The sequence below is a fragment of the Podarcis liolepis genome (assembly GCF_965112155.1).
Source record: "Podarcis liolepis genome assembly, chromosome: 8".
Taxonomy (NCBI): Eukaryota; Metazoa; Chordata; class Lepidosauria; order Squamata; family Lacertidae; genus Podarcis; species Podarcis liolepis.
Genome location: NC_139560.1, coordinates 35,037,049 through 35,049,819, shown reverse-complemented (window position 1 = coordinate 35,049,819; position 12,771 = coordinate 35,037,049).

Sequence of the window (12,771 nt, the reverse complement as noted above, 5' to 3'; positions counted from 1 at the left end):
TTATTATTATTATCTCTCCAAACCAGCATCAGTCTGATTGGGAAACATAAGCCACCTGAAGACCTCCGTACACTTGGTGTGGATGGACAGGAGATGACGTGGAAACACATCAAACTGTATGAATGCGTGCAATGGTGTGCAAATGTGGCCTGAATTGTAGCTGGAGGGAAAGGAGGAGGGCCTGCTGCATCGGGCCAAGGGCCCTTCTAATCTGGCATGCTGTTCTCACAGTGGCTACCCAGATTCCTGTAGGGAACCCTTAAGCAGGATTCAAGCAGGAGAGAACTCACCCTTCCTGTGGATTCCAGCAAGTGGTATTCAGAAGCTTTGCTGCCTCCAATGGGTAAAGCAGAGCCATCATGGCTAGTAGCAGTCTATACTCCCCTCCTCCATGAATTTGTCTAATCCTCTTTTAAAGAGATTTAGGTGGGTGGCCATCACTGCCTCTTGTAGGAGCAAGTTCCATAGTTTAACTGGGGAAGGGGTGATTTCACTGTACTTTAAGCTGGCAGTGTGTACGCAGCTTGACCTCTTCAAAACTTGAATTCCAGGTCTTCCCCTCCATTGCTTCTCAAGGGGTAGACCTGCTTCTCCATCTATGGGGAGACCTGGCATCCAGCCCATGTATTTTCACTGACCAATGGTACCTTCAGTTCTTTCTCTGGCTTCCTTCACCCCTTCAGCCCTTAATTAATTGTACTGCTGTGGCAGTTAACTTGGGCCACACTGGAAGGTTAGCCAGCAAAATGGGTATAATACTGGATTACTTTGCAGAGCTGGCATATCACATGCTCTCTCAGCCACAATGTCGTTACCTGCATTGGACTTTATATGCACTGGCAGTACTTTTTAAAATGTTTACAAACTTGACAGGGAGGTGTTACATCTTTTTGGTATGAAATAAGACCTGAGTTAGAAAGATCATGATCTCTTGTCATTGTTGCTGTCTTTTTTCCCCTTTTTCTTTTGGCACGCTAGTCCCCAGCTACACTAAAATAATTGATACCTTTATTCTTTTCTGTGGAGCAGCAATCATTATTACATCAGAGGAGACCAACATAAAAGCCTTAAAACAGGCATAGGCAAACTCGGCCCTCCAGATGTTTTGGGACTACAACTCCCATCATCCCTAGCTAACAGGACCAGTGGTCAGGGATGATGGGAATTGTAGTCTCAAAACATCTAGAGGGCTGAGTTTGCCTATGCCTGCCTTAAAACCAAACCAGGAAGTTCCTTCTCAAGAGTATCAGCCAGGAGTAGCCAGCTATGTATTCTCCAGTTACTGAACCACAACTCCCATCATGCCTGACCATTAGCCATGCTGGCTAGGGCTGATGGGAGATGCAGTCAAACAACATCTGAAGGGCAATGGCTAGGCCATGGGCAGGCAAACTAAGGCCTGGGGGCCGGATCTGGCCCAATTGCCTTCTAAATCCAGCCTGCAGACGGTCTGGGGATAAGTGTGTTTTTACATGAGTAGAATGTGTGCTTTTATCTAAAATGCATCTCTGGGTTGTTTGTGGGGCATAGGAATTTGTTCATTTTTTTTTTCCAAAATACAGTCCAGCCCCCCACAAGGTCTGAGGGACAGCGGACCGGCCCCCTGCTGAACAAGTTTGCTGACCCCTGGGGTAGGCAATGGCTGTTTCACTCTAGCCATATATTTGTCTAATTGGCTAGACCTGCTTTCCTAAATGTCAGTCATCGCTATGACTTCATTTCATTAGCTAAGAATGCCAAAAGGCAGGCTCAGGTTAGTTAACAAATGTTTTGTCTTATAACTCAGACTTTACAAAAGAATCTAGGAATCTAGTTATTGTGGGTCATTGGTGGGTGGGGGTTCTGCTTCCTACCTCTGTGGCACAGTGACCAGTTTGATGGTGGTGACTGGGGTGCAGCTTTCAAGTTGTTGTGTTAAGGATCCCGATGTAACGGAAGATTCCTGGTCTCTAGGGAAACTTCTAAATCACTGTGAAAGCATCATGATAACAGCAGGTTTTTAAAATGTTTCCTCTCTTTGTGTGCCCCAAAAATCTGCTCCAGAGGGTCCCCCAACTCTCTGGAGCTGATTTTGAGGATGCACAGAGGTCTGGAGGAGAGAGGAGTGGGAGAGGGGGTTCTGTTGTATGTCCAGAAGTCCATCAAAGCAGCATAGCTGAGGAATTGGATACAGCCCTTTGATTTCAAGTCCTAGTGAGTTTAAGTCCCTTGATTTCAATGAGTCATTCTAAGCATGATCAAAACACCATATGCTCAAAAGAAGCAGTTTACATCTTCAGGTGGGATTCTGGAAGTGCATCTGCTACTCTCCATATTCTTGTATCCATAGGTATTGATGCCTTTCAACACTCTGAAAAAAAGAAATGTCTGTCTCCAGTCTCGAAAGAAACCCCACTAAGCACTCCCATAACACTTTAGGATCATTGCCAACATAAACCAACAGTTTGCTGAAACCCTTCTTCACATCTGACATGAGGCTGATGTCAACAAGAATGAGGGCTTTTTCAGCTGTGGTACCCACCCCAACTTTGGAATAACTACTACTCTTTAGGCATCCAGCAAAAGCATTGCTGTCTATCCCAGGGATAGCAAAGTTGGTAGAGCATGAGACTCTTAATCTCAGGGTTGTGGGTTGGAGCCCCATGTTGGGGGGAAAGATTCCTGCATTGCAGGGGGTGGGACTAGATGACTCCAGGGGTCCCTTCCAACTCTATGAATCTATGATTTTATTATGATACCTAGGTATCATAATATTTTGAGGGAGTCTGATCACTTGTGTGATGAAGATTATGTACAATTGTTAAAAATAAAAATAAGTAGAGAGAGAGCCATCAGCAGTCAAGTAACGTAAGTCCAACCAGAAATTTAAGGTCATTTTGTAGCAGGACACCATTTTTTAATCTGCCTGCTTCTAAGGTCCATGCACACATACATACACACATGGAGGAAAACATCCAGTGGTCTAAACTAGTGTAAAAATCATTTGAAATTTACTCAGTACTTCATGGTTCTTCCTCTAGAGTACTATTCCTTTGCACATCTTTTAAGAAAGGTGAAGAAACATGCTATCTCTGACAACCTTTTTTTAAGACAGCGAGTCCCTTTTAGAATCCTCTCTATAAAGAGTTGTAACTAACCACAATGCATAAAATGACAATGTTTCAACAGCCCCAGTGACTGATCTTCTATTCTGCTCATTCCTTCTTACTTCCTGTCCTTACAGACTGGGGTCGCTCTCTTGCCTTGGGAGTTTCTGCAGCACATCACAAAGGCATGTCCAGAACTGACTTACTGAATGTGGAAAACGTCATCTTGGTTCTGCGCACAGATTTTATTTTTTCAGAGGTTGAGGACAACATTGTGGAGCTACCAGTGCCCACACTACATATGTTCGTTTTCTTCTGACTTACCATGGCCTCTGATTCAACTGGTTTTGCAAGGCTAATGTGGGAAAAGATGAAACAAGCTCCGAGCAACAGGATCAGCACTGCTGCAACAGATTTATGGGTTGCTGCCAGGCATCTATTGGATACTGCCGATGAGTGGCACATTTCTCACTTATCTCTTCATGCTTTTTTTCTTTTTGGATGTATGCGTTTATCAGTTGACCCACTAAAGGGGGAGGAATATGGCTGTCACTCCATGCAATCCAAATCTAATTTCCTTTCCACCACATTTCCCTATTTCTTTCCAAATCTTTGTATTCACTGGATTCCCTTAACCAAAACGAACCCCCTTATTTTTCTTCAAACTACTCTTTCCCATCACCCAGTCCAAACTTTTCCCATCCTCCTTAAGTCACCTTGAGCCTGATCAGTTACCTCTTTCTTGGGGTGATCTGCTCCCTTTCTCCCTCTTGCTCTGTCCCCCCCTTCTTCATTTGGCTGTTTTATCCCCAAATAATCACATATTCACCTTCCTTCACTGCCCACAGCCACCTGCTGCTGCCCTTCTGCAGAAACTGAACTTTTACTCTCAGCCCTCAGTAGCACTGCATAGAGTAGAAACTTCCACAAAGCCTCACCAAAAAAACAACACTACTACCCATGCTCCATTCTTATTTTTGAAAAAAGAAACCCCCCCAAAAAAAATCACCCTCTGCTTTTTAAATAAACAAATAAATAAATAATTTCGCAAAATGTATATATACCACTCGATTGTAATAACACCTCAAAGCAAAAACAAAAAACAAAAAACCCCAACAGGAAACTTGTCAGTAAAAAAGACAGTTAAAAACAACTTTTAAAACATTCAAAGAACTATTACAATCAATAATGAACTAAAAACCAGGTTAAAACACATCCATAGACTTTCAGAAGCAACACACTTGCAATAGGCTTATAAGGCTTCTACTGATACTAACTTCACTCCTTCGTCAACCTGTTGCAGATATTAATATTGTGCAGTTTGAAGTGACTGGGAGCATAAGAAATGACTCCTTTTGGAATAAACCATTGTCCAGACCCATAAAAATATTGTTCAAACTTTTACTGGCATAACTCTTTAAAATAAAACAGAATACATTAAACTATATTTCCAAAATATCCATACTGTCTTGTGCTGTCCAGCACAAGCTCAGCATCTTACAAAATATGAAATAATTCAAACAGACCTATAAGCAAAGGTCTCTCTTTCTCTGCAGCCTGCATTCCAGCCTCCAGGCAGTTTACTCTCCCTTCAGAAGAGCATCATTTTACATCTTCACTCCACTGCGTTTGGGGGGGGGGAGATTTTGCAACCCAATGTCTCTCACATGATCTAAGGTTACAACACTCACATGTTAGTTACCAAAGAACAACAATATGTTAGATAATTGTTAACGTGGCAAAAGCTCAAAGTGTTCTCCTTGCAAGAACACTTTGATAGCCCCATGGAAAAACTTTTTCACCAATAAACATTTAGACGTTCTCATTTTTAACTTTTGTTAATGCGCATGCATTTTTCATTTGTGTGAATTAAATCTATTTTATGTAACACAACCCAATTCTCTCCTCTGTTTAGTTTTAGCCAATGTCTGTCCCACACACATACCACCCCATCTATCGCCCTGAGAAGGTTTATTGCACCCTAGCTTTGCTACATATTTCTATGCATGCTTTTAGAATTGATTGCTTGTACGAGTAGTTTTAATACTTTTCTTAATTTTAAACTCTTCTAAGCCTACCATTGTTAGTGTATAGCTTATGAAATGTCCACGCATTGATTCCATTTCATGGAAATTCATCCAAAGTGCCTTCATTTTCAAACGCACCATGTTCTGAAGGGTTCTATGGGCATGCAGTTTTACTGCTGCATGTAGCCCTTGTGGGCAATTTTGACCATGAACTTGGCTGTGATCTGGAATTTGGCACCTTGGGGTTAATTAGCCAAGGACAACAAATATTAAGTCTGAATCAGTTCTAATGTAAGACTCAGGTAATGTTATTGTATTGTATCAAGTAATCTTGTATTGTAGCATATTTATTAAAATATGCTAACATGATCTATTTTAGGAGTTGGGGGGGGGGGAGAGAAGGCATTTTCCAAACTTTGTTGGGGAAAGGGAGGTCAACCACACAATTTTTCCAGGGCTGTGACTCAGAAGAACAACACGTGTAAACATGGGGAGGGGGGGAACCTTATTGCATTCTCTAATTTTAGTTCCTCTCCTTGTCAGTGCCGTCTTGCCATAAGCACAAACATGATAGGTTACCATAAAAATAGACACGGACTTGCATATATTTGTACCATCTCCATTAATACTGCAGCACTTTTGAAGCTGACTGATGATTCCACCAAAGGTGGATTTGACCCCAACAGTTTTTAAAACATGGAAGAATTTGAGCAGATTAAAATATATGCTGGCAAATTGTTGACATTAGCTTCCTCAGTTAAATGGGAGAAACATGCTAAACACACAATTAGCTGATTCCAGACCAGGAGCTTAAGAAGCTGCCCTAACCTAGCTCAGAGATTGGCAGTAGCTCCCTAGGGTTTCTGACAGGGGTTTCCACCTGGTTCTAGTACCTGGATAGGATGGGGATTGAACCTAGGACCCTTTGCATGCAAAGTGTGTGTTGTACCTCTGAGCTACATATTTCCAGGCATCTCATAGTGTTACCATATCCCATTATCACAGTTTGGCAATGTGCCATCATTGTGGTATCATCACATGGAATGCTTGTTTGGCTAGACTCATACAATCAGCACACAAAAAATCATTTGTTTGTTTTTGTTTTTAAATGGTGCCAAAATAACTTCCAGGTAAACAACAGGAGGGTTTGGGGGCATTTTTCATGCTGAAAATGTTCACATGGGAAGCATTCAGCCCTGCATCAAGCAGAATGGAACAGATACTGGTACATATCAGTCCTTCCTTTTCAGATTATCTTAAAACAAAACTACATTCACATCCTGCCTTTCTTCCATCATGGTACTCAAGACCTGTGGGCCTGATACTCAGTGTGGTAATGCCACCATTAAATCAATAATAAAAAAATTCCTTCCAATAGCACCTTAAAGACCAACTAAGTTAGTTCTTGGTATGAGCTTTCGTGTGCATGCACACTTCTGAAGAAGTGTGCATGCACACGAAAGCTCATACCAAGAACTAACTTAGTTGGTCTTTAAGGTGCTATTGGAAGGAATTTTTTTATTTTGACTATGGCAGACCAACACGGCTACCTATCTACTATTAAATCAATAAGTAACTCAAGAAATATATGAAAATTGCCATGATGGCCAGGCCAATGGTCAGTGCTGATTAGCGTCCTACCTATTGTCTACAGCAGCCTTTCTCAAATTGTGGGTCCCCAGATATTGTTGAACTACAACTCCCATCATCCCTAGCTAGCAAGGCCAGAGCTCAGGGATGATGGGAGTTGTAGTCCAACAACATCTGGGGACCCACAGCTTGAGAACCACGGGTCTACAGGCAGGTTCACAAGATGGTGATAATGGCCATATCCATCTCCTGTTCTGAACCCTCCCCATATTTAGCAGTCAGAGGTGGGCTTCTATTGTACATTAAGGCTGTGCTTGTGGCTATCATAGGAAGAAGCCCATGAAAGATCTATTTTTCATCCACTCAGTTATAACCTATTTTTCAAAGCTAGCGGATGCCACAGTGTCCACAGGGAAAGCCTGCATCTTGTGAAGTACTCCCTTGGTGGTCATAAAACAATGTGGTTCCCTTCAGATGCTTTGGACTACAACTCCCATCAGCCCCAGCCAGCACAGCCAATGGTCTGGGATGAAGGGGATTACAATCCCCAACATCTGGAAGGCCCCACATTGGCTACTCATATCACAAACATTGTTTATCAGGTTCCACTAGGCAAGACACCCCCCCCCAAAGGAAGGTAGTTGAACAATTAGGACAGTGCCTTTTCCTTCCTGACAACCCATGGATGAAGAAACCATAACTGACCTTTATATTTGCCTTAGAAGGACTAGTTAAGGTATACCTTATACCTTAGAAGGAACAGTTATTCTTGTACATTCAGATAATGGATAAAACACCTGTAGAAACTTTCAAAATCATTAATATTCATTCCAGTTGGATCAGTAATCTTACCGGTATTGGTGATTGCTGAGGGATCCATCACACAAACATCTCATGATAGCACTGGAGCAATTTGTATTCATTGGCTGTTTTATGGCTGGTGTGTTTTGTAACAAGAAAGGGCTTCCAAATTATGGGTTTTAAGTCACAAAGCAATTAACCCCCAAATTGTAGGCATGTGAATTAGCCCTGCATTTCTTTTCAGCACCACCACAGTGTTGTTCTGTTGGATCGATACTTGAACACTGAAAAAGCAGCTAGGTGAGGCAGCATTTATTCAGAGCATGTTCAACATCTAAGAGGGAGGACAGGTGAAGTAATTGGGAAACACTAGGCCAGAAACAAACAGCTGGGTAAATCAGAAAGTGTCTCCTTTCTGAGCCATTACCATACTAAATCTATAACATCGCAAGGTCAGGTTCTCCTTAATGACAAGTGTTCAGAGAGGGATGAAGAGGCATACCCACATTTTCCCATTGAAATTCCATGCTGTTATCTACAGTGCAATTCCCATTATCTAGAAACTATCTTGGGGATGCTTCTAGCAGGACATTTTCCCAGGAATGTAGATATTCTCCATAAATAGTTTACTGTAACCTATTTCCAGTTTCCCAGGCACCAATGTCTATCTTTAGAGAAAACAAACATATGCTTTACACACACATACACACAAACCGAAACCAGGAGCTTTATCATTTCCCTGGCCAGCCATGTCACGTGGCCAATTGTGGACTGTGTTTTCCTTGATGGATTGCAAGTTCTGTAGGCTTTGCTGCAGGTATATCACATAAATTATTCTTTAATTGAATTGTTGTTTAGTCATGTAGTCGTGTCCAACTCTTCATGACCCCATGGACCAGAGCACACCAGGCACTCCTGTCTTCCACTGCCTCCTGCAGCTTGGTTAAACTCATGTTTGTAGCTTTGAGAACACTGTCCAACCATCTCATCCTCTGTCGTCCCCTTCTCCTTGTGCCCTCCATCTTTCCCAACATCAGGGTCTTTTCCAGGGAGTCTTCTCTTCTCATGAGGTGGCCAAAGTATTGGAGCCTCAGCTTCAGGATCTGTCATTCCAGTGAGCACTCAGGGCTGATTTCCTTCAGAATGGAAAGGTTTGATCTTCTTGCAGTCCATGGGACTCTCAAGAGTCTCCTCCAGCACCATAATTCAAAAGCATTGATTCTTCAGCGATCAGCCTTCTTTATGGTCCAGTTCTCACTTCCATACATCACTACTGGGAAAACCATAGCTTTAACAATACAGACCTTTGTCGGCAAGGTGATGTCTCTGCTTTTTAAGATGCTGTCTAGGTTTGTCATTGCTTTTCTCCCAAGAAGCAGGGGTCTTTTAATTTCGTGACTGCTGTCACCATCTGCAGTGATCATGGGGCCCAAGAAAGTAAAATCTCTCACTGCCTCCATTTCTCCCCCTTCTATTTGCCAGGAGGTGATGGGACCAGTGGTCATGATCTTAGTTTTTTTTATGTTGAGTTTCAGACCATATTTTGTGCTCTCCTCTTCCACCCTCATTAAAAGGTTCTTTAATTCCTCCTCACTTTCTGCCATCAAGGTTGTGTCATCAGCATATCTGAGGTTGTTGATATTTCTCAGGAGACAGATGAGGTGATCAGGCACTCCCATTTCTTTAAGAACTTGCCATAGTTTGCTGTGGTCGACACAGTCAAAGGCTTTTGCATAGTCAATGAAGCAGAAGTAGATGTCTTTCTGGAACTCTCTAGCTTTCTCCATAATCCAGCGCATGTTTGCAATTTGGTCTCTGGTTCCTGCGTCCCTTCAAAATCCAGCTTGCACTTCTGGGAGTTCTCGGTCCACATACTGCTTGAGCCTTCCTTGTAGAATTTTAAGCATAACCTTGCTAGTGTGTGAAATGAGTGCAATTGTGCGGTAGTTGGAGCATTCTTTGGCACTGCCCTTCTTTGGGATTGGGATGTAGACTGATCTTCTCCAATCCTCTGGCCACTGCTGAGTTTTCCAAACTTGCTGGCATATTGAGTGTAGCACCTTAATAGCATCATCTTTTAAAATTTTAAATAGTTCAGCTGGAATATCATCACTTCCTTTTTAAAAAAAATGATATTTATTAAAGTTTCAGAAAAGATTATAAAAATAAGAAAAAGAAAAGAAAAGAAAAGAAAAAATACAAAATACAGAAAAATGAAAACAATTAAAAACAAATCCATCCTTCCATGTCTAGTCTTTCATTTACTTGTTTCCCTGACCTCCTCGCACCTCCCTTCTTTGTATTCCAGTTCAGTTAGTTAATTCAGCAAATCCTTTCCCTCTTTGTTTTTATCTTAATATATTATAACTTTAGATTCTCACCTGTTAACAATCCATTTTTACATACTCCTTTATAACATTGCTGCTAAAACCACTTAACTTCATTCCGACATCATTCTAACATTCATTAATTTTGCAGTATTTCTGTAAATAGTCTTTAAATTTCTTCCAATCTTCTTCCACCGACTCTTCTCCCTGCTCTCGGATTCTGCCAGTCATTTCCGCCAATTCCATGTAGTCTGGAATATCATCACTTCCACTGGCCTTGTTATTAGCAGTGCTTTCTAAGGCCCATTTGACTTCACTCTCCAGGATGTCTGGCTCAAGGTCAGCAACCACACTACGTGGGGTGTACCAGACATCCATATCTTTTTGGTACAATTCCTCTGTGTATTTTTGCCACCTCTTCTTGATGTCTTCTGCTTCTGTTAGGTCCTTACCACTTTTGTAATCTTTGTACAAAATGTTCCTTTCATATCTCCAATTTTCTTGAACAGATCTCTGGCTTTTCCATTCCATTGTTTTCCTCTAATTCTTTGCATTGCTCATTTAAGAAGTCCCTCTTGTCTCTCCTTGCTATTTTTCGGAAATCTGCATTCAGTTTCCTGTATCTTTCACTATCTCCCTTGCATTTTGCTTGCCTTCTCTCTCCCGCTGTTTGTAAGGCCTCATTGGACAGCCACTTTGCTTTCTTGCATTTCCTTTTCTTTGGGATGGTTTTCGTTGCTGCCTCCTGTATAATGTTACGAGCCTCCATCCATAGTTCTTCAGGCACTCTGTCCTCTAAATCCTTAAACCTGTTCCTCACTTCCACTGTGTATTCATAAGGGATTTGATTTAGATTGTATCTTACTGGCCCAGTGGTTTTTCCTACTTTCTTCAGTTTAAGCTTGAATTTTGCTATAAGAAACTGATGATCTGAGCCACAGTCAGCTCCAGGTCTTGTTTTTGCTGACTGTATAGAGCTTCTCCATCTTTGTCTGCAGAGAATATAATCAATCTGATTTCGATGCTGCCCATCTGGTGATGCCCATGTGTAGAGTCTTCTCTTGTGTTGTTGGAAAAGAGAGTTTGTGATGACCAGCTTGTTCTCTTGGCAGAACTCTATTAGCCTTTGCCCTGCTTTGTTTTGAACTCCAGTTGTTCCTTGCCAGTTGTTCCTTTTATCTATTGACTCCCTACTTTAGCATTCCAATCCCCTATAATGAGAAGAACATCCTTCTTTGGTGTCATTTCTAGAAGGTGTTGTAAGTCTTCATAGAATTGGTCAATTTCAGTTTCTTCAGCGCCGGTAGTTGGTGCATAAACTTGGATTACTGTGGTGTTAAAAGGTTTGCCTTGGATTCGTATCGAGATCATTCTATCATTTTTGAGATTGCATCCCAGTACAGCTTTCGACACTCTTTTGTTGACTATGAGGGCCACTCCATTTCTTTTATGGGATTCTTGCCTACTGTTGTAGATATGATGGTCATCTGAACTGAATTTGCCCATTCCCGTCTATTTTAGTTCACTGATGCCCAGGATGTCAATATTTATTCTTGGCATCTCATTTTTGACCATATCCAGCTTACCAAGGTTCATGGTTCTTACATTCCAGGTTCCGATGCAATATTTTTCTTTACAGCATTGGACTTTCCTTTCGCTTCCAGGCATATCCACAACTGAGCCTTTCAGCTTTGGCCCAGCCACTTACATCAGCTCTGAATCTACTTGTACTTGCCCTCCACTCTTCCTCAGTAGCATGTTGGATTCCTTCCAACCTGTCGGGCTCATCTTCCAGCGTCATAACCTTTATATGCCTCTTGTTTTTGTCCATGGAGTTTTCTTGGCAGGGATACTGGAGTGGCTTGCCAGTTCCTGCTCCACGTGGATCACTTTTAGTCAAAACTCTCCACTATGACCTGTCCGTCTTGGGTGGCCCTGCATGGCATAGCTCATAGCTTCTCTGAGTTATTCAAGCCCCTTCGCCAAGGCAAGGCAGTGATCCATGAAGGAGCTTTAATTGAATACAGTAATGAATTACGGTAGCATCTGAAGCACTAAGTAGAATCTGGTCTAAGACTGACCAGAATCCCACCTGGCCACCTTGGAGCAACAGATGAGGCCATCAACTGTGACAGCTGAGATCGAGGTTTACACACTATAGCTGTTCATGTAAATGAACATGATAAGTTGTTTTACAATATCCACACAGAAACATCCTTAAACAGCAGAATGGTTGTTAACAGTTTGAACACAACATTTATACTTTCTCCCTCTTAGGTTTATATGCCTGGTGTATATGCAAGGGCTGTGTACTATACAACCTGTAAGTATCTGAGTCTTCATAGATTATGAATAGTTACCTTCCTAGGGATTTCCCTCCTTGCATTTAAAAAAATAAATCTGTGTGTTATATGCAAGGATGCAACCAAGGTCAAGTCTCGTTTGGTCCTCAGTTTCCCAGTGTTGAGAACCATGGATTTCACGCTCTGGGCACAGTAGCACTTTTAGTTCCCAAGGAACCTTCCCAGGAGAATTTGCCTGTGGGTTTCGTCCTTCGTGGTTACTAATCTCACAGATGGCTCTCTGCACAGAACCAAGTGCTTCTTGTTTAGCATGGCCATGCTATCTTCACAGAGCTAATTGTTCATATGGGACTCAACATCCAATATTATTGTAATTTATGTTTTACATCATGATCTTGTTTACTGTAATTGGCACAGCACCGACATTGCAAGTACAGTAGAAGCTGCCATCTGATTCCCTATTGAAGCTCCTGATTGCCTTGAATTGTTAGCATACATTAATGCTAACATTGAAATTGATTAAGTGTTCATGTTCTTCCTTGACTTTCACTCATTCAGTTTCAATGTGGTTGCTGGCCAAGGATCCATTTCTGTCTATTAAGAATTTTTAAAGTTTCACTATTTCTCAAGGTGGTTT